This window comes from Lutjanus erythropterus, chromosome 8, assembly GCF_056507025.1.
Source record: "Lutjanus erythropterus isolate fLutEry1 chromosome 8, fLutEry1.hap2, whole genome shotgun sequence".
In the NCBI taxonomy this organism is placed as follows: domain Eukaryota; kingdom Metazoa; phylum Chordata; class Actinopteri; order Lutjaniformes; family Lutjanidae; genus Lutjanus; species Lutjanus erythropterus.
In genome coordinates, this window is record NC_139324.1 from 31,273,196 (window position 1) to 31,297,276 (window position 24,081).

At 39.7% G+C, this 24,081-nt stretch overlaps 1 protein-coding gene across 2 annotated transcripts in view; it reads right to left on the minus strand.

Annotated features, from left to right (window-relative positions):
- Window positions 1–24,081, minus strand: part of map3k13 (mitogen-activated protein kinase kinase kinase 13) — a 53,224-nt gene that overhangs the window by 26,086 nt on the left and 3,057 nt on the right. Inside the window, exon 2 of one of the 2 annotated variants that reach the window (XM_084725291.1) lies at window positions 6,156–6,235. The gene's annotated coding sequence lies outside the window, so the exon portion shown is untranslated. Of the gene's footprint in view, window positions 1–3,385; window positions 3,634–6,155; window positions 6,236–24,081 lie in introns of those variants that run through there. The other variant, XM_084725292.1, reaches the window with a different exon arrangement.

The window sequence follows — 24,081 nt, forward strand, 5'->3', positions numbered from 1 at the left end:
GATTAGAAATGATTTCTTATGATTCATGAACAGGCGTTAACTCATTCTCTGAATATTCAGTATTGATTTGAACTCTAATAAGCATGAAACGGGCAAACTAAAGCCTGGAATAGGATTTCTCCTTAATCGCTAATGAGATATCATGGTCATTTTATAATAAATATATTACAGATTTCTCCTTTAATGATTGTTTTCATCCAAGGGGGGTTTTGTTGTGTGGCTACTCTCATGTATGAAGAGTTGACAGATAGGAGGATGAAAATGTGTAAAAACAAGACAGTTCCACCTCGGCTTTTCCCTCTGACGTCCAAAACATCAATGACTGACTGTGTGATTCAACAAAGCAAATTCATACTTTCACAGCCCAGCTGACCAACACGTTCTGGAGGAATACGCTAAATTCAAACACAGGGTTGACATGGCTGTGAATAATTAGCACCCCAAACACACACACACACACACACACACACACACACACACACACACACACACATAACTTGTGCCTCAAATAGCCTCAGCCGGTACCAGCCAGAATTGGAGAAAATAAATAACTGGAGAAAAAGAGTGTGCGCCATCGACACGTCACACACTCTCCCTCCAGCTTCATTCTCTCCCAGCCTCTCAGTGAGGCTGCAGCGAATGCTGCAACCAGGACACACAGCCCTCTAAAATCTGCAACTATCACACTGAAAAGATTTAATATCGGCCTTTTCAGTCAAACAGACTCTTTGTTCCCCAGCGATGCTTGACGATAAAGCTTTACAGAGCTCTATTTATGAATGCTAGCCAGATCCGTCCGGATAGATGATAAATGCAAACAGACAGACAGGGACGGTGGAGGCCAAGGAGACAGTGGAGGGAGAGAATAGCTCAGAGAAAAGTAGAGGAAGAAAAGCAGATTAGGGAGACTGAAAAGGATATGGAGGGTTATGAATGAGGGAGATAGGGAGGAACATTTCGCAGCTGGAAACAGAAAATAGTGAGAGCGGAGAAAAATGAATGAGAGACGGACAAAAAAAGAGAAAGAGAAAACGCTTTTCTGCTGCTGCTGCTGCTGCGGCTGCTTGCGGCGTGATACTGTACCGACCACGCTCCAATGGGGAAAGACTCCCAGAGCGACAACAAAGGACACAAGAGGAGCCGGCTCCATGTGAACTGGGCCTGTCTGCCCTGCACGGCCAGGAGACAGCACAACACACACACGCACAGACAAACACACTCAGCACTGCACACCAGAGCAGCTGCTGCCACAACAATCCCCCTTGTGCTCTTTTAATAGGGACGGCCTGCCTGGCCCGCCAACAACAAGGGCCGAAGAGAGAGACAGACACACAAAAAGTGACACAACAGACAAACACACATATTGCAGGAGACTGGCTGCGACTGACACCGTTTTAGTGGGTGAAATATGAAAATACACAAAGATACGGACCAAAAAAAGAGATTAACAAGATGAAATGGATGTTACTTTACATGGTCTTTCTTCTGCCTATAGACACAGAGCAGAAAGCCAAGAAATCAATACACATTAGTGCTTCTATTAGCTCCTGGGTTCATACTATCCCTGCTTGCCTTTAAAAACACACAACATGCACAAAAGCCATGTTTAAATATTAAATCCTGGAGCTCAAGCAGCTTTAGTGACAGATTTTAGATTAGGGCTGAACAATTAATCAAAATACTATTGAAATTGCAATATGGCAAAGTGCAATATCCATATTGCAGAAGCTGCAATATTTGATAAATGATAAATGTTTGACAAAACAGCATTATAATGAAGTACTGTAGTGCTGCAGAGATGCCCTGGCCAACAAATCTTAACCTCCAGACATAAGAAAACTACAGCTGCAATTAAATTAATTGCCAACTCTTTTTAAGGAAAAAAAACAGTCAAAATTATCTTATTCCAGCTTCTCAAAGCAGCATATCTTTAGTTTGTGGACAAAACAAGACATTTGAGGATGTCACCTTGGGCTTTGGGAAACACTGATGACATTTTTCACCATTTTCTGACTTTTTATAGAACAACAAATGATCGATTAACCAAGAAAATGATCATGAGATTAACTGACACTGAAAATAGCCCTAAAGAAACAAATGTCAATATTTTAATACTTTCTTTTTCAGATAAAATTAAAACTTTTATGCAAAAATGATCATTGCCACTAATCATGAATCATATCACAACATCTGTTAAAATCATTGCAATATGATTTTTTTTTAATAACATACTACGCAGGTGCAAGATAGATTGGGTAGGATTTGTCCGAGCTGTTCATAAATGCACCAGAAAGATACCAGGATGTGAAATGCCGATGTTTTGGGTTGGTCAATGGTCCCAAGCACAGCAAAATAATGAGAAAAATAAGGACATACTGGAAGGGGGAATGGCCTCTGCAGATACAGATAATGTTTATATAAGCCTATAAATAGTTGCACATTATACCTTAAAACATAGCCGTCCATGTTTTAATATTAAATTCTAGTCCCCAAGCAGCTCAGATAAGACACTCTAGATTTACAAAAAAAACCAAAAACAAATGGCAAACTCCTCATGGATATGAATATGCAACCATTATTTTAAACACTCAGGAGAATGGATGGATGGATAGATGCATGGAGCTCTCTCCTCCTCCTCCTCCTCCTCCTCCTCCTCCTCCTCCTCCTCCTCCTCCTCCTCCTCTCCTCTAAAGCCCGGCTGCCGGCTACTCATCCAGCGCAGTTACATAAACATGCTTAGTAGCAGAGGACAGAGGTGGGCACACACAGAGATTTCCTGCTGCCAATCTGAGTGACTAAAGATGGGGATGAAGATGCAAAGTGGGGGCGAAAAGTCAAAGATGGTGAAGCTGGCAGGGGACAAAGAGAGGAGACAAAATGAAACACTGGAAAGGGATTTGTGTATGTGCACATAGTGAAATAACCATGGCTGTGCGCAGTACACGTGTGTCCCAGAAAAGTCTGGTCATCTCTGACCGAGCAGCGTTTTAATGCCTCAGAGCATCATGTGGCTGCTACATCAGGAGGTAGAGGAAGGCGGGTTCTGTTGGTCTATACGTTTACCTACATCTCAACCTGTCCTTCAGAGGGCACGGAGAAGCACTGCATCAAAAAAGCAGCAGCAGCATCACCGCTGAGCCTAAAATAGCTCCTGCACGCACCGTCGCACGACCGCTCGACACACTCCTGCATCACTGCTGCTGAACAAACACTGACAGCTGATCCACATGCAAACAGCAGCACACTATGCACACACTTCTCCTTGCAGGCATATACACACACACATGTATAATCAAAGAAAACACCAGAAACAAACATATGAGCAGAAGTACCTCAACATCACACCAGATGTACGGCAAAGACACAGCATCAGCAGATTACTCACAGCAGACAGAGCTCAGATTCATGGTCCTCTCTCAGCTCAGAGGCAGGGATGGAAAAAGACAAAACAACACCGAGGGAAAAAGACTAAACTGACGGTTAGGATTGGAGAAAAACAACAAGAAAAGCAGGGAGAAAGGGGGAGACAGAGGCTGGAGAATGACAGACATTCCTCTTAACTCCCGCAGCACCTGGGCTGTGAGTGGGTGGCCGGCAGCGTCACCGGGTCGCTGAAGACCTGCTCACGTCACACTTTTCATGAATGGAGCTGTCTGACGCAGAGAGGACGCGGCTCAAAGAGCAGAGGAGGAGGCTGTCGGGGAGGAGGGGGGGGGGATGCAGGAGAGGTGGAGCCTTCTGCACAGACTCAAAGAGGAGGAGCGAAGAGAGATGAAGAGGAGAGGGGAGGAGAAGAGGAGGAGGAGGGGGGTGGATGTATTTCAAAGCAGAACCAGCTGGGAACAGCAGGTTAGGCTGTGGTGGCGTCTCTGTAAGTAGGACAGACCGTTTCTGCACAAGAGAAAATCCCTTTGTGCCAAATCAGTAATCAGTTCTCTCCATGCCAGTTGTATCAGCATCCCACATATGACTGCACACTGGATCCTGTACTCCAGCAGGAGCAATCCATTTCTAACAAAACATTTCATGTATGGAGAGCTGCAACAATCAGTCAATCAATGAGTTGTCAACTATCAATCACCAACTACTCTGATAATCGTTATGAGTCATTTTTTAAGAAAACACTGTTGTCTCTCATTCCACATTTTCTGGTTCCTTTACTCCTCGATGACAGTAAACTGAATATCTTTGGGTTGTGGACAAAACCAGACATTTGAGGGTGTCATATTAAGCTTTGGGAAACAGTGATGAATATTTTTCACAATTTTCTGACATTTATTGACCAATCTACTACTTGATCAATAGAGAAAATTATCAACATTAATCGATATTCAAAATTCAAATCGATAAACAAAATAATTTGTTACAGCCTGACGTGTGTACAGTACAATTTCAGAAAACAGCAAATCTGCCATATCGCTTAGCTTGACATCTACTGCTTTCTCCAACAAACAGTTAAAAGCCCAAACATTTTCAGTTTACTGTCACATATGACAAAAGCAGCAAATTCTCAAAACTGAGAAGCAAATTGGTATTTTTGCTTAAAAAAAAACATTTCAATTGTCAAAATAGTTGCAGATGAATGATCATTTTTGTATCAAAATCATGATGATGTGACATTTGTTGGGGTCTCTACCAAACCAACACATTTTCTTACTTCTAGAGAACAAGATTTGTAGGTCAGGGCATCTCCACAGCACTACATTACTTTATTATAATAAAGTTTAGTCATATTTTTCCTTTATATAAAATTGCAACTTTTGTGATATGAATATTGCACTTTGCCTGTATTGCAATTTCAAAAGTATTTCATGTAGTTGCACAGCTCTATGCTCAAAAGCAAAACCCTCTTCTGTTTTAAAACACTTATTTTGCTTTGTAGTCCATTGTGACACCACACAAAGGCACAACAGTTAAACATCCTTTACAAACTATATAAGTCATTCATTAGAACATGCAGGGGTCTTCAACAGGAGGTCAGAGACTCTTAGGAGGTCCTCAGATTACTACATGGGGGCCTCCAAATCATTTTTTTTGTTTCAAGATTAAAACATGTCTGAGAATACACATTAACATTAATCCAACATTTTTGTTAAATGTAAATTGGCCTTTTTGGAAAAAAACAAAACATAACATTTAATTTATACAATACTGAAAAAGGTCTACCCATGAATCAATTGTGAGCTAGCCAAACCACTCTGTGGCACCGATCAATAACAGTGAACTAGTTACCTATTGAAACTTAGTGGCCAATTAGTTGCATTATTATCCCAAGTATACAGACACTCTTGTGAGCAACAATATATCATTTTCTAACTTCATGAGCAACAGACCATCTCAGAGACCACCAGTGAAAATGCAGAGAGTGAGGCTAACGCGGCTAAAATTAGCCATGCTACAACTGCTGCTGACTTAAAACAGCAACAACAAAATCCCTCTGGATCCTATGAATCCTCTCGAATGACACATGGCAATAAAACTAATTTAAGTATTGGTAAATGATTTACAACTTAATCTAACTTAAAACAAAACAACCCAAAACCTTCTTTGTGAAAATTCTTTTCTTCAGTTAACTGAGGTCACATCCAGCTCCTCACAGACACACAGACACACTACAAACACAAACAGGGACACGCACAGTTCAGACCTGCTCTTGTAGACAAATAACCTCTGGATACGTGATTGTCGTCATCAAATTATTTTGATTAACCTACATTTTCACGACAAGCTCAGTACAGTTCTGCTTTCTTTTTTTAGACTATTAAGTGCTGTACGGCAAACTGACAGACTTCGGTATTCAAGGTTCCCACGAAACATGAAAGCCACATTTGAATGTGAATTAGACCATTTTTCTCAAGTTTCTCGGTGTGCAGAGCACTCAAATCTCAAATCAAACCACCTGACAGGAGTCCATACTCCAGGGGAATGAGAAAGTTCAAGCTTCCGGGCTGAAGGGCTTCGACAGTCGGAGGAAAATCAAAAGGTCAGAATCAGAATACCAGGAGAACCGTTCTTTACTCCCCCCCAAAAAAGGTCATTTAACATCTCTTACAATCTCTCTCTCACACTTTCCTTGAATATAACCACTTCATTCAGCCATTCGACTGAATTAAATGTGTGCATGTATTTATATGCATGTGTGTCCAGACACTGACCTGTCAGGTGGTTTCTGAGCATCTCACAGGTTTTGCTGAGTGTGATCTGGGCTCAGGTTCGGCTCCGTCTTGCTTCTCACCTGAAAACACAAAGAAAGAGCGTGTGAGTGACTCTGCATTCATGTGCTCCTCACACTGTCCATTCTCCTGAGTTGGAAAGTCGTTCTTCCAACTTCGGTGTGTTCATGTATCCTCCTCCTCTGCCTTAGAGAAAGGTACTGGAACACTGCAAGCAAAGTTACTTTACTGGAGCAAAAAAGAAAGACCTAGTATGGGGAGATTAGGGACCTTCCATAAATTTTGTGGAGCATCGTGACTTGGGGAGACCACTTAATTAATTTCTGACAGATTGTGAAGTTTGTCTGAGCTTGTGAAATATCCCTGGTTTCACTGTAGGCACTTACTTTTACTTTTCCTTTGTATATTTTTTTCCATTGTTAAAGTATACACAGCAATTGCAATTATAGGTATAAATGAATATATATTTTTCTTCTTTTGGTTGAAGGTTACATGCTAGTGTTGATATAGTGCACTTTGATAAAACAAACTCACGGTTTAAAAAAAACAAAACAAAACAAAAACAAAACAAAACAAAGACACTGCCACGTTTTCAGGGTGACATTAAGAAACTGACTGAACGGTTGAGTCACCAGATAATCAAAAGACTGGAGAGAAAAAGGGGGGTGTGACTGATGGAGGAAGGTCATGGTGGTGCGTCTGTCTGTCTGTGGTGTATGTATGAGTGTTTTGGCAGAGACAGAGACCGACTGCGACCAGAGGGAGTATATCAAAAGGCACTGATTGAGAAGGAGGGTCTGTGGGTGAAAGGAAAGGCTTGGGGAACAGATGCTCCACCCCATCCTCTCGTTACAGACCTAAACCTCTGGGGAAGACAATGATGGAGGGTATTGATGCACGGGGAGTGGGGGGTTGGGAGATTGGAGCAGCATTGTCCAATCTCCATCCTCAAGACACACCCCAGCAGGGGGACACTGCTGCCAGAGGAGGAGGTCCGGTATCCCGGGGCGAGGCTGAGGGGGAGACTTCCAAACACAGCCTATAAATGGCGTGAAATGACAGTGAAATGAGTCACGGTGCAGATGGCCGAGGATGCTGCCTGTAATGGCACTGACATTAAGCAATGGTGAGTGCGTGTTAGCCGATTTGTTCAAACTGCACCTTTGTGATGCAAAGTCCGACATTAACACAATGTCAAGCATTCTTCTGGCCCTGAAGAGGACAAGAGTGGGTGTAAAGTGAAATGCTTATTCTTGCCATGTCGCTGAAGACACACTTCTTCAAACACACACAGTGTATAAACAAAAACGCAGCAAGGGGATTCCCGAATATTCCGGTCTAGTTAAATATTAATATGAGAGAGAGAGAGAGAGAGAGAGAGAGAGAGAGAGGGACTTATCCATAGAAGCACTGAAATTCAAATACCTGAGCTGTTTGCTTAGTGAGAACATCCAGCTCTGCTCTATAGCTGAAATTCCAAAGGTCAGCAGATCACAAGCCTGTGAGCTCATGTGGAAACAAGCAACAGCCACTTTCTATGACGAAAACAAGCCAGAAACATGCCACAACTATGTGTTTTTCAAAGAAATTAAATACTTTTAAAACCGCTTGTCACGATAACAGTGTAAGGAAAGGCTGTACTCCTGCAAAACCAAAACAGCACTCAACTTTTTGGAAAAAATTAAAAATAAAAGCACAGGAAGTGTTATGAAGATGTCTCTAAGTAGTTAGCTTTTGGCTTGATAAAACCACAGTAGCAATGCTTTTCTGTGCACTAGGGCTGAACAATTTTGAAAAATACCTAATTGCGACTATTTTGACTGATTTTCCCATTGCAATATGATTTGCAATATTGGAGGTAATGATAATTTTTACAACATTCATCTTATTTTGATTGAAAAACATGTTAAAATGACTGGTAGGATTTCTTTTGTAGGACTCACTACCAAATGAAGATTTTTTTTTTATTCTGTAGAATCTGACTTGTAGGACAGGACATCTATGCCTCATGACATGCATTAATTTAAAAGTTTTTTGACACACATTTTGCCTTTTTAACAAATATTGCACCTCCTTTGAAAATTGCAGAATGCCATATTGCGATTTTGATAAAAATTTCAATTGATTGTGCAGCCCTACTGTGCACAAATATCGCATCGATAAAATACCCATTCCTCTACCTGTCTCATCACAAAATCATGACATGGTTATGTCAAAGCCTCTCTGTTCTAATATCAGTAGTGTTATAACATTACATATCTGTTCATTTGCAGTATTGTAATTGTTGGAATTGTTAGTCTGACGCTAAAGAGGCTTTCCCGTGTTTTACATGTGCAGTTAATTCCTTGGAAGGCTACTCTTGTGGTTATGCTTTTAACAAATATTGATTGCATTTGCTTTAAACTGATCAAAGCAGTGCTGATTTGCGAGTACTATCGAACAAATAATGCATGAATAGTACAAAGGAGCCTATTTTTGGTACCACACCACAAACCCACACAAGTTATAGTGAGTCATGGGTGTACGAGAGCTGGCTTTCATTTAAAATTCTGATTCCATTCTCTCTCTTTGCATTTCCTCCATCCTTCAATCATGATGCAAATATTTGAATACATTTAACTTTAATTGAAAGTTTCACATAACTTTGGAGAGCGATGAGCAGGACAGCTGAAATCTGAGCTTGCTTATTTTCTTCTTTGATTACGGCTTGCTCAGGTAGAAACTGCCTTTCAGTAAAGTATGTGATGCATAAATAAGGTTCGCTTCAGAGGCATAATTAAAACGAAAAGTCCATTTTCTTTTGATCACCAGAGAAATTAAAAAAAAAAAAAAAACTGAAAGCAAAGCTCAGTATACCAGGATTACAAAATAGTTATTTTGTGATCATGAGAAAACAGAAACAATCTCAGGTTGCCCCAAAACACCTCTGCAGAGGAGCCAACCATCTGCCATATTTACTTTTGCTGGAAATACACGGACAAACCACCTGCCTCACTACATGAGGTGATTCTGTGCTCTGCAGAGGTTAGCTTCAAACTGTGTTCATTTTCAATGTGCCAGTCAGTTCTGTGCTCTGTGGTTTGTTATACCACAGAAGTGATGAAAGTCTTTAATGATAAGCTTTAATAAAATAAATGAAGTCAAGACTAAACAGCACAAGCAAACATTTTCATTTGTCTTTATCACAGATGTACTTGTAACCTGCAAACACTGCTATGATTTTATTCCTATGAAAAAGTGTATGAAGCCAAAATAAAAATCCTCCTTTAAAGCAGAAATCTGTAAAACATTTACTATAGGAAATCATAAAATAACCAGGATATGTCATTAGTGATTGAGGAAACATGCAAAGCTGAATTACTCACTTCTCTGACAGCAACTCTAGAGCTGCAGTGTCCTTCAGAAATTTCAAAGAGTGAAGTTGGGTGTACTGTGCTGTCTGTCAGGCCATTTTAGTGAAAATTAACAGGAGAATAAAGAAGAGTATACAAACAGAAGTTGAAGCAGCTTATTACCAAGAAAGAAGGTTACAGACTGGTGGCAGCAGTGTCTTTTCTTCGTCTTCGGATGAATTACTCGAGGCATTCAGCTAATTTACGCCCACCAGGACTTACTGGACAGCGGCTGGCTGTGGTCTACAGCTGCACTCTGTGCATTTATTTCAGTTTTACATGGACTTACGTGGAATTTTACAGTTTCTAAAGTCTGTATCCGTGCATCCCTACTAAAATTAATGCTGAATGTTTGCCAAATGAGTAAGTGTCTGTTTAGTTGCAAGAAATCATTAATAATCTTTTAGAAAGAGTAGATGTTTATGATGGAAACATGTTAATGGACTCTGGCAGGCAAAAGGCAGGCAGTCACTGAACTCCAATGACAGAGTGTGTATTTTCAGAGCAGTAGACTTGTTTAAGATAACAGGCCTAGCTTTACATTGACAGACAACTGACAGTTATTAGCAGCTGATCAACTTACAGTATAGGACTCATCGTCACTTGTTATTATCAAATTACAAAGTTGTGCTTGTCTTGCACTCCTGCGGTGTTCCGGCAGCCTGGCTGAACTTCCTTGAGTCTCAGTGGGCGAAGGGAAACAACTCGCTTCAACCATAGACTGTATTTTAAAATAGGACTCACAATTGTTACATATTCCTCCCTCAAGATAAACATGTAACTACAGTGAATAACAGATGCAGAGGTTCTGAGTGGGCAGTCGGTCCTTATTTACATAATTATTGGTGTGAAATATTTCAGTTGTTCATTGTGGTCTGTGGGCAGGACATTCCCCCCGATCCAGAATCGGCACTTGAAGATGCTCAGAGATTGCTTTGAACTATACATCTAAGGAACAATCAGCAGTGCTCGGGATGGCAGCTGCCAAGAAGATGATTCAGACCAGCTGGAAATCACCTAAACCCTCCTGCCTCAAGAAATGGCTCAAAAAAAAAAAGAAAAAAGGATCAAATAGAGAGAATACAGTCCTATAATGCATCCAACATCCAGTTGCTTTTTGAACATATGTGGTCCATTCACTGACTGTCTCAAAGTTAAATAACTGTTAAATATTCACAACAAGAACAATAACCATAAAAATACTGTTTTAAAAATAATGGAGTCCAGACTGCAAATTTGTAGTTGTAGCATCTTAAATGTGAGTATTTTCTGTTTTTTTTTACTCCATTATGACTGTAAACTGTAAACTGAATATCTGTGGGTTGTAGGCAAAACAAGACATTTGAGGACGTCATCTTTGGCTCTGAGAAACACTGGTCGATAGTTTTCTGATAATCTAAAGACCAAATAACTAACTGATTAAGCAAGAAAATAACCAACAGATTAGTTGACAATTAAAATAGTCGTTAGCTGCAGCACCAATTCATTAAGCTTAGTTTTACTCCATAATTTTACCCTTATTTTTCATCCATGCCCCGCCTGGAATGGCTCTATGCGGCACGGTGGCGCAGTGGTTCGCACAATCACCTCAAAATGTGCACTTAAAATTAAATCCGCACAAATATCCCACTGTCAGAGCTCAGTGTGCCATCTCCAAACTTCTTGTTTTGTCTGTCCAAATCAACAATAATATAGGCCTAAAACACAGGAAACACATACATTGTCTGATTTAAGATAATGAAACAAACGAATCCTTGAAGTCTTGCTAATACAACTACCAATTACAAAAAGTAAAATAGTTTAAGATTAATTTTTTTTGTCACTAATTGACTAATTTAAGCTCTAATCCACACAGTGTTACAGGTTAATGTCAAACCCATCATCATTCTCATTATATCTCTACAATAAAAGTTCCTAGCCAGTCTAAATGCATGAAAAATTACTTACATCTGCAACTTGTCCACAAAATATCAACCTAAAATTTTGAATCCCAAAATTTTTTACTAATACATATCAACAGGCTGTCCATGCTGATCAGAACTACAGCTACAACCAGATTTCCTTATTCAGAGGGTTTTAGATCTATCAAAACACTCCAGACCACCTCTTTAAACATTTACAAGCCAAAGACAAAAAATAAAAGCAAATCTGACCTCAGTCTCTCATTAGATTTACTCCAAAAGCCTCTTGTTGTGTCTCCATCACCGGCTCACAGACACATTGCACAGCCAGTCAGTGCTCCATGTGCCCTGGCCTCGCCTCCAAGTGCAACAGAGCTGTAAACCACACTGGCTCAGCTCCGTTATACACACTCATTACTATTTCACCAGCAGCGGAACAACAGCACTGACAGCTCCTGTGTCCCCAGCATTAATAAGAGAAAAAGCACCATCGCAGCTTACAGTGGTTTACCTTTACAATCTGCCATCACATGCAGCGGTCAGGTAAACACACACTGGCCATCACACACACACACCTACGATTACAGACAAATGATAAGACCTGCATGGTTGGACATAGTCTGTCACAGTATGTTGACATGTTCAGGAATGTGGCTGTCAAACTGTGTCCCATGAAATTATGATAAAAGCACAGGTGGAAGAAATGATAAAATCTGGAAATGTCACCACAAAAATCTCTACTACTAAGTGATTCAAAATGTCACTTAAGTAAACAAATGTGACCGTTTTTATTACATAACTATCAGATTTGTTTTCCATGTAGGTGTAGGTATAGATAACAATCTTTATACTTTATTTTAACTTTTTTCTCCTCTCATTTGAACTGAAGATCAGAAAATTTGCTGAAACTGAAGATACCACTATATTATAAGCTACCAGGTGTAACATTCTCTTAGCGTCGCATTCAAAATCCGTTAAGTGCAGAAAGTTGGCAATGAAAGACCGTCCATGCTCGGCTGTTTACAGTGAGCTAATTAGTCTTTCTGTTGTTGTTGTTGACCGCTGACCGGAGGAGTAATGTATTTTTGTGAATGTACAGAAAGGAAGTGGGAAAGAAGAGAGGCAGAAAGAACCAGCCTCTCTGGTGAGTGCTGTCAGAGGCTCATACACAAACAAACACACACACCTAGTGCCTGCTGGCCAGTGTTCGCTAACTGTTAGCATGTTGCTCAATAGCTTATGGCTGCCTGTTTGTGAGTAAATAAACACACACTTGCACCAGTAACATGGGGCGAATATTCGCTCCCCTCCTCCTCGCCCTGTCCTGCACACAAGCACGAATGTCGCCTGTTGCTGAATGGCTGAAATAGTGTTGTGTGGCTCGGTCTGATCCACTTAGCTTATTTTCCATTTACAGAGAAACTTCAGATTTTTTTTGCACACGCACAGAACAGGGAGATAGAGGACTGTGCAGAGTTATTGTACAACTGATTGTGTTGTGATAAAATTTAACATGTCAGAATTTTGGTCTTTTTTCAAATGAAAAAAGGCTGTTGTAGATAAACATGTTTATATTGATCAAAGTAACATATTGATGACATGATGTTTTGGTATTAGTACTGAAACTCAGGTACTAATAGAAAATTTTCAAAAGCTCTAAAGCAATTACCACATGTTGAAAAATCCAAATCTGCAAATTAATTATAGCTTTCAAAAAACAAAATTAAAATTTAAAAGTATAATATTTTCCCTTAAAAGTGGGCAAAAAGTAGAAAGTCTTAAGGTTAAGTTTCCACATCTTAAACTGTGCTGTACTCGTAAATTTACTTAATTACAGTAAAAGGTAGTCAACTTTGTGTGACTGCAGTGTGCAACCACTGAGACAATCAATATGATAAACTTGGAGATAGTGTGCAAAGCAATTAAACCGTCAATAAAAGCTTCTCTGCCCTGTGATTGGCTCAAGGTTTATTGTTGGCACGGCGACAGTCTGTCTAATCTTTAGAGAGACAGGCCAGATACTTCTAGAAGAAAGATTTAGAGTAAACTGAATCACACTAACAATAATTTTTCACTGTAAAACTGTTCAGTTTTATGTCTGTTCATATTTTTGGCAGTGACCTGGTAATGAATACCCTGTTCCCTCTGTTCAGCTTTATCATCATCTGAATCAACAAAATAATACACTGCTCTACAAAGAAAAAACGCAGTAGCTTCATTAACTGCTTATGTGGTCAAAATGGATATAGCCTACAATCACACAAATACAGTACGTAATAGCCTGATAGCTAAAGGAGTCCCACTTAAAGCCAGCTAACCCAGTGTTTGCTAGAGTACCCCAGGGCTGAATCACAGCTAACTGAGGTAACAGCTTTTAGTTATTAGCTAAGTTACATTAGCAACAACTAAAGCTATCTTTCCATCAGGAAACTCTGTAAATAACCTTGGTTCTGTATTACCTGTCGACCTCTGAGGTTGTTTTTGTCCTAGTGACCAATCGTGTTCACTGGGAGGCTGCTGAGCCCAGTTCTGTTGCACACTCACCAAAGCTAACAGTTACTGTTAGCAACTGCTGCATCATAAGTAAGAAAGCATTTCAATGGACACAAATTAAGTGTATGCACCCAAATGCATGATGACTTCAATAGTTCAATCATTTTCCAAAAAACTCTGAGACACCAGTAAAAATATCAGAGAATATCTACAAAATGACTTTTTCATTGTTGGGCCAGATACAGGCGTACTGGGGACGTTAAAACGATTACACACTGATTTCGACTTCATGGAAACTTTAAACACTATCAGCTTATGACTTGTTTAGAGTTGTAGAGATGCTGTAAAAAAACAAATGGTAGACACAAAGCAGCAAAGGTTTACCAACTTTTCCCTCCCTAATATTCCCTTAAGACTGTCCAAAGATACTGCAAAGTACTGATTTAGGTATTATTGGTACAATACTTACAATACTTGCAAAACTTGAAATTACACTTAATTTTATTTTTACTGTACATCAATCCCTGTGATTAGGTAGTGTGACTGTGGTTGTCTGCACTGTTTCAGCACTTTCACCAAAAGCTTTTATGGTACAAACCAATCATATAAATCATGCAGCCCAGAGTCAGCTGGATAAAATTGTGTAATCGGGTGGAAGAAGAAGTCACATGAGTTGGGAAAATACCTAAACGAATGAGAATAAAATAGTCCTGATAATGTTGACTTCATGCACCACGGCTGTGTTCAGCCCCAACAAAAAGTGGCAAAATGTGCTTTTAAACAGAAACAGTACCCTGTTGTGTACATAAGCACACTGCATTGCAATACCTTTTGTAATATGGCACTGTTTACGTACACGTTGCTGCTCAGTGGGAAACACCTGTGGCACACACACACAAAAATAGAGAAAACGAATCTCAAAGCCTGTTGCACATTGTTGCGTACTGTTTTGAGGAAACATGCCAATGCGGAAACCCTAGCAAAAAAGGTTCACAATGTTTTTGGATTGAACGTGGCCCGGGACAAACCCGTTTGCCTAAGATGGATGATAGAAACAGGCAGTCCTGGCTGGCTGGTTGGATTTACAAAGGCCGGCATGGATGAGAGAGTCCTGCACACAACAACCACTGATTCTGAGAGACAGATAATGCTTGTGAGATTACCGTGCTGAGCCCACCAACAACCCACAGCCTGACCAATCCGCGCTGAGAGGAAATTGCATAACAATGACTGTTCAACGCTCCCGCAGGATTCTGCCCGCACCACAACAATCCATCTATCCTGGTTCGCTCTTTACTGTGAGTTCAGAGTAGACTGCAGGAACAAACAGATGAGTAGCAGCAGACAGAAAGCCTGTGTGGTGGGGGGTTGTACTGTCCAACCCCCCACCACACACACACACATACACATATATGCACCTGGTAATCCCGAGCATGATTTATGGGATTGCGTGCAGAGCTATAATGCAGCACACAGCAGCTAGTCTTAGATAACATTAAATGTTATGAAGGCTCTCCAGCTTTCTTGCTTCTAATTATTTCACTAAAGAGAATTACAGAAGTGGGAGGAAATGAACACATGCTGGGATGCCATGTTCACATACACTTCACCTCCTCCTTCCTTGTCCCTGGACGGAGGATGTATGAAAGAGTGTGGGGCTGCAGTGGGTGGCAGGCAGTGGTGGTCTGCTTGAGATTACAACTGTGTAGCTGGGGGTGTGTGGTGCCGTTAGACGAATATGTGAGGTTACAGCTGTACAGAGGCAAGGGGAGACTGCAGGGCAGCGCACACACTGTACATTAAGTATGCACTGTATAACTGCATAATTATTGGAAAAAATCTTTTATTCTATAAGCGTGTGCAACTTTAACTTTAAACCAAACATCCCCACTTGTCATTATCTATCATAAAAAAGAAAATTAGCAAATAACAAACCTATTTTTAAGAAAAGCTATCAAAGAAAAATTTTCCAGATTTATTGCTTTTCACTTTTCTTTCTCACAGTCTGTGTTGGAGCTAGACCAATTAACTAGCTGGGCCAATATTAGCTTATTGCAGATATATTGGTAGCTATCAGATTTTTTATTTTTTTATTAAACTGCAAAATGTCACATTCAGTGCATATCTTGGTGACAGCAACAGCAAAAAATTCAAGCAATCCTTATCAAAAATGTTTATGTTGTTTTTAGTGCTGCACCTAACAAAACTGATTAACCTAACAATTATTGTTTTTAATAATAATAATTAATTGATTAAATATTTAATCACTGAGAATGTAAGATGCTGAAAAAATGCCAAAAATACCCATCTCAAATTTACTTGTTTTGTACAAACCACAGAAGATACTCAATTTAAAAGTGTGCAATGCATAGAAAATCTGATTTGAGGAGAGAGAACCTGAGAAGACTGACAATTTTCCTTGATGACTCACTAAATTGATTAAAATTATTAAGTAAGTGTTCATCATCCTTTAAAATTATAATATTAATTTGATATTAAGTAAGAAAGTCGGAAAAATTAGTATCAGTCAGGCTATACAGATTCGCCATTCAAAGATTGCCCATCCTCAGTTCAATCAATGAAAGAGGTAGAGTAAATGAAGTGAGGGATCAGTGTTAGTGGGGGAAAAAAAGCAGTGAATGAGAGAAAGAAAACACTATTTTGTGTTCGTTTCGTAATGGTTACACTATAAATCCACATAATGTTGGATTTTGTGTGAAGCAGCTGAAGCGATCCTCAGTCTGCTCTGCCCGTGTGTGTGTGTATATATCTTTCTGCAGCTCTCACAGGCAGAGAGCAGAGGAAAGATTTGGAAAATGCAATGTAACCATTGGTAACTATGCTTTTATAGTCTCAACCTAAAAACCTATGCACTGTTATTGGCTGGGTGCTACACAGAAACACATGCAAAAATAAGAAAATACAGGCAGCGGGCAGGAGATACAGCAAACACTGCACATTTCTAGTGGGTCATAAGTAATGAATGGGATGATTGGGATTATTTTTAGATGGGTTTAAACATTGCTTTTAGGAAAATCCTGCATGGTTTGCATTTAAGCTTGTGGCTGCTCCAGTTTAACATTTGTTTTGGTCACGTGGTGCACGCTGCACACTCACACCTTGTGATTGATTTAGGAACATTTTCCCTGTTGCATTAGACAAGCCCACTAATGGATACAGAAGAACACATTATACACTGATCTATGAGTAACAGTGCATCCCTTTCTACTCATACATTATTCTACAGATGCACACATCAGAGGTCAGAGATACCGCAAACACTACCGCACACACACACACATACACGTAGCCTGTATGACTTGTGCATGTGCTCCTCCACTCGTGTGTGTTAATATGCTCCCCATGAGGCGCTGCAGGCTGTGGTAATTATAGAAGCTCAGCTAGCAGACACATCACAAGAGGGAGAGTACATTTAAAGCCATGTGCAGTTGCGTGAATACAGTACATGCATACATGCACACAAACCAAGGCACATACACATACCACCACCAAAACAATGAAGATGGTTGTATAGAAAATAATCATCCATGTTAACTGCATATTACTCAAACTTGTAATTGATCTACCGTATTTTTTCATGGTGTTTGGCCACATTTAAAACTTTTAAAGGAGAAAGCTATGATATATTTAGTTGAATAAACGATAAAATGACCATTAAGTGTCACTACAGATTAAGAACCAAGAACAATGCTACAGCTGCGGCGTACTACTGTGAAACTTATATTCTGGCTGTAACTTTTGCCCATTTTAGTGTTCAAATTAATGCAGAATGTTTGCTAAACGGGTAAGTGTCTGTTTATGAGTAGTAAGAAATCATTGCTAATCTTTTACAAGGAGCAGGTTAAATTCAGCGATATGTTAATGGCATTTGGCAGGCAGACGGCAGGCAGTCACTGAACTGCAACTCCGGAGAGTGTATTTTTGAAGCAGTGGGCTTTTTCAATCTATTTAATATACCGTCCATGGTGCCAACTAGCTATTTGGACTGCAGTACTCAATTTTGGATGCACAATTGATACACACTGCCCCTTTAAAGATAAAGATAAATGCATCATTTTTTCTAAATATAACTGTGAATTTATAACTAACCCATGACCAGTCGATGCAGACCGCTCTCCAAAATTCACCCAGCGTTGCTCCAGAAAGTAAAGCCTGCATAATATTAGTAGCAAAGCCCAGGCAAACTCAGGGTTCAACAATGCTGAGTTAATCTAAACCCCTCGCAGTCACTGCTGTAATACCCCTGCCCAAATATAAAGAGATGTGAGGCTTAACCCACTTCTCAACAGAATCCCAATCCTAAAACAGGCTGACCAGCAGAGCGTCGGCAGCGAGTGTGTCCAATAAACCCTTTGGCAGACGACAGCTCTACCTCCACGAGAGCCAACAGAGCGGAGGGGCCCGGAAGATGGAAGATGCTTACTTTCTTAATCAAGCCTAGTTGTCGTTATTGGCATTTAGCGGTCTGATATAGATGTGAGGCGTGCCAGGCAGGCTCTCGGTGTGACAAGCTGGCTCCGTGTGTGGCGCACAGTAAGCTATGGATGGGATGGGAGGCAGGGCCTGTGGAGCTCAGACAGTGTCATTACAAAAATGTCAGTCAGAAGGAAGGAAGGGAGGAGAGGCCCTGAGGGAGGAGAGGGGAAGGGAGGAAGAGAGAAGGAAAGGGGCCAAGACATTCATGCTCACATCCCTCCTTTAGCCCAGCGTTTGTTGTTTGGCTTTTTCCACTCAACTGCCCTTCAATGGCCGGGCTGCACGCGATGTGCCTATTCAGCACAAAAACCTACGTCACGTCTATTTTCAACAGCTGTTGGCAGGCATCCTTATTATAAACCACGCACACACCTGAAACACTTACATATTTAAACCTTAGATGAGGAACTTTGACCCAGTTTTGGCCTGATAAATGCTTAATTTTTGTTTTTGAGACAAAGGGATTGATTGGATTTACAGTGTTGGGTGCAGGAAAGTAATTATTGAATTGTTTTCAATTAATCAATGAATTGTTTATTTGATAACATGTCACAAATTTATACAATTTCCCACAGCCCAAGGGGAAAATAAGGAAGTTCTCACCTTTGAGAGGCTGGAGCCAGAGAATGTTTAGCGTTTTTTCTTGATAATTGACTTCAACAATTAGTTGATCATCGCATTTGTTGATGATTAGTTTTCTCTCAGTCAACTAACTAATTGATTAATCACCTTGGAGGAGCCTTTTTCTGTTGCTATTAAAGTTAAAAAATGACACAAACACGGCAGATCAGTCATCAATAGGAAAAGACACAGGCATGTGACGTAAAGACTACAGTTGTACAGAGATAATCATACATTATCTCTATCCGTTCATCCAACAAAATTGTCTGTCTCTGTATTTAGAGACCGGAAGTGGTCACAATTTATACTAAAAGTCTTGTTAAATTGGACAAATGTTGTATTTTAATCCTCCTCTTCGTTCAGCCAGAAACAGTCTGCTCTCACACCACTGACTACTAGGGGTGGGGGAAATTTCCGATTCTTAGATGCATCGCGATTCGGACGTGGGCGAATCTGAATCGATTCACAAACGTCCAAATTTCGATTATTTAAATCTGTTAATTAAAGTGATACAGAACCTTCTAAATAATGTGGAACTAAGAAGCGCGGTACGCGTCATCGCCGGGACACTTTGGGACGCGCACCTGGAGCGACACGCGCACAGCGGAAAACAAACATGGCCGACCGGCAGCCACCTCGCCATGAGGTCCGAACAGCTCATTCTAATTTAAAAGCAGCCGTGTGGAAACACTTCGGCTTCTACAACGTCGACAGCGGAAGCGAACTGGACAAGAGCCACGTTATATGTAAGTTGTGTCGAGCTAAAATAAAATACTTTGGCAACACAACAAACATGAGAAGCCGTAACTCGATTCCACCCGACGGAGGAGTCGGGGAGACGGCAGGCTGCTGTTGCTGCGGCTACTAGTGGCTACTGTTGGTACTTTCCAGTTTGCACATATTTCCAATAGTTTAATAAAATATAATCGAAATAAATTCTTATTACAAATGCGCTGTTTTTAAAAATTGTCGAAGTGACGAATGCTTATTCAGTGAGACAAAAAGAAATGTGTTTGTGAAAAAGTGCATCAATATACATAAAGATGCATCAATAATCGTTTTATAATCGAATCGTAGCCCCTGAATCGTAATCGTGATCGAATCGGCAGGTGCCCAAAGATTCCCACCCCTACTGACTACAGAATATAGTTATCACTTCAATAATGTGTAGCACATTAAACAAGTAGTTTGTGAAATGAAGTTCCTATGTTGTAGATAGAATGGTCTTTTTTGTCTTGTGGTCATCCACAATGAATCAGTTTGAAGACACTGACGCACATAAAGCTGACTTTTTTTCCCCTGAATAATAATGATCAACTGTGGTTAGAAAAAAAATGTGTGCTTTTCCAAATAACGTATTTGGATTAGGATGCATCCCTACGGAGGATGCAGAGAAGAAACTGATGGTAACTATTTTCAGCATTTGTTTTTTTTAAGCTATATTGTGCCACTTAAATTCTTTGAATACTTTGGATCCACAAACTGACACATGCATCAATCAAATTAAAATATATATATATATATATATATATATATATATATATATATATATATATATATATATATATATATATATATATATATATATATATTTTGTTACAATCTTTATGCACGAGACATTTGCATGTACTCCAATTATTAATTCACTCTGCTGCAACTCATGTCTAGACCCTCAATCAAGCCAACTTAGCAATGAAATAAATACAGTACATCTTTGACTTTAATTCCATGACTAAAAGCCATGACACATATCTATATACTATGTACAGCATGATGTAGTGGATTTAAGTGCACATGCTTTTACCTCCTCTCTAATTTGTGTCTGTCTGCTGGTTATTTGAAAGCTTCCTTTGATAGAAAACATTCACATTGATTTTGAATTTGGCACTTCAACATCATGGACAATGGCAGTTTCTCAAACATAAAGACAGAGAGGAGAAATGGCATTAAATGTGTCAATTAATGAAGTTTACACAGGTAGTTAGGCCTGTATGCCCACACAGGTGTTTTCATTTTTTTCTGATTAGTCCTGTCTTAATAACGGCATCAAAGCTTACATCAGAGTGATGGAGCTGTCAGTGGTCTAATCAACCAAAAGTCAAAACACCTGTGGGGGCGAACCATGAGCGTGTGGGGGAGTAAACGGATGTAGACAGGGGAAATCACTCACTTAAACATTTTCAATCAGATGACGACACTCATCACAACACCTGACGGCTGAGATGGTTTTCATCAGGACAGCACACCACTGACAACACATAAAAACTTCACGTTTTCATCTTATGAAACACAGAAATGAGCTTATTCATTAAGCCTGATGGGACGTGACACTGACTGCAGCCACCGCTACATAAATGAGACCGAAAACAAACAAGCCGAGTCTCCAGGGCTCGGATTAGAGAGATCAGACCAGCTGCAAGGCTGCACTGCTGCTGTTGCTACACATGTCAATTACATAAATACAGCTTCCTGTCTCTACGCCAGCACCAGGACCGCCCCCCCGATCCTTCCTCTGCCTCTGCTGACGCTCTGCTTGACGTGGCACTGGATAGCTCAGATGTGCAGGTAGTCCTGACACCTGGACAAACACCACGTTGCCATGCAACAGCATCACCGCAGGGTGACCCACTTTTTTAAGATGAGGGGATTTGAGCAGGCGAACCACTTAAAGGATAAAGCTAGTGGCATTCTATATTTTTCTTATTGTCACAAATCCCATAAAAAAACAAAACTAAATACGTTAGTAGGTTTTTCAAAACCCTTTCCTTTCTGTGGCACGTTCATTTCTACTGAAGATACACATTTTTGTGCCAGAAATGTATTAATATTAAATCGAAATTAAATTAAACCCAAACATAATGACACCTCTGCAAACTTCATCTACTGATGTAGTGATATGACTGCAAGCTCAAGAAAAAAAAAAGAACATCATGATGAGATTGCTTTGTCGACTACCATTTCCGAGGTCAAGGATGAACTTTCAGTCTCTATAAAAATCTATAGTTTCATTTCTCAAAAAGGCTCAGTAACTCTTTCAAACAGCTGAGCTCTGTACGTTTTATAAAACATCACTCAAACTGGAGTAGTAGTGCATTTCCTGGGACCTATTTTCAGTAGCGGATTAATACACATTTGGTGTGCTGGTGAGTATTTTCAGCACTAGGATGGTGTATGAGGGGCTGAGCCAAACTTCTACAGTCCCCATATTTGTAGTAATAAAGGAACATATCACCAAGTTTAACGGCGTGGCTCATTAATGTGCAGTGTTGAGTAGTTTTACTGTTAAACAGAACCTGTTACATTACAAGGCTGCTGCCATTTAAGTAGGCTACCAATGACATTACAGGGCTACCTACTTAGCAAAGTAACTTCTTGGAGGAATTTGTGAAAGTGAAAATGAAAAGCTCTTTGTGATACCTTGAGCATGTTGGGTATATTGTCCAGAGGTATATTGTCATCTACAGCCCATAATCTGTAAATCTGCATGCTAATAACAGGAATGACAGATGCAATATCCCCTTTACAACTCTATTAACGAGCGGGTTTGATTAGCCTAAAACTGAACATAAAATCAAGAGGTTTCTGGTGATCAATGCCTTTAGCCTAACTACTAACAGTCTGACAGGGAACGAGGCAGAGGCACATTAATCATATTATAATCTATGAAAACAAGACTCATAGCCGACAGTACATCAGGTTTCAACATACAAATAAACCAGTTAAATAGGTTGAATCACTTAAATACAAACTGTGAAGGTTCATACTGTCGGCTTTTCAAATCACATAGACTCACCCTGCCAATATTGTCATACTGATGAAAAAATGTCTTTTATTGAATAATAAATCTGATGTGTACAGTGTTTGTTGTTTGTATATTTGTTCTTCCTTTATTTTATTAGAGAAGGAAAGCAGAAGTACTTTGTAGTTCTGTTTTCCTTCTTTAATAAAATAAAAATAATGAATAAGTAGGCAGCCATGGCATAAACACATGCAAAAAGTTGGGATTAATTACCATTACCAGCAATTAATGTTAGCATTATGCATGTGTAATAGTAAAACAAAAACAAGGCAGCAGTCAGTATCAGTCCTTTTTAAAGAATAAAAATGATAAAATAAAATAATTAACCATGTAATATTGTGGTAGATATCATATATTGTATCGTCTAGTACAGTGTTTTTTGTTGCAATATTCAATATATTGTTACATCCCTGATTGTTATGCAATAGGATTTGTTTTTTTCATTGGATTTGTTGAAATTAAAATGAACATCAAATTAAGGCCGCAACTAACAATTATTTCAAATATCTAATTAGACACCATTAGATTTTTCTGTTATTTGAATTATGCTCGAGTCAACGACATGTCAAAAGAAAAGTGAAAAATGTCTTCAAATGTCTTATTCTGTCCAGCCAGCAGCAAAAAACAACAACAAAATTAAAGTTAAAATAAAGTCAACTCAGAAGAGCAGCATATCTTTACGTTTGAGGAACTGGAACCAGACATTATATGCCAATTTTGCTTGATTAATCAATTATCAGAATTGTTGCCAATTGATTTTCTGTTGATAACTGACTAATACATTAACTAACTGTTAACTCATATTTGCTGCTCAATGAAATGCAGTAGAGGAGGAGATTCCAGGACCACATTGCTCTTTGTAATGTTTTGGGAAATGAAGCAAATGTTGTGGTTTCCACTTACATGAAGAATCATGACTTCACTAATTTATACTGTTGAAATGAAAAACTATCTGCTCATTCTGTTCATTCAACGTCAGTGCTCTTCTTATTTAAAAAGAGTCTGTGGTGCATAAATATAACAAAGAGCCTCACAGGTTAAAACTGGTCCACATCTGTAGCCGCTCACGTTTGCTGTAAAGCTGGTGTTGGGTGACTTTATGCCGTAGTTAAGAGCAAAAAGAACACCTGAGAGGTGCAGCCCTCAATTCAGTGTTAGCGGGGGACTACATTTGGCTGATTGGTGCCGAGTGTGACCTGTAACTG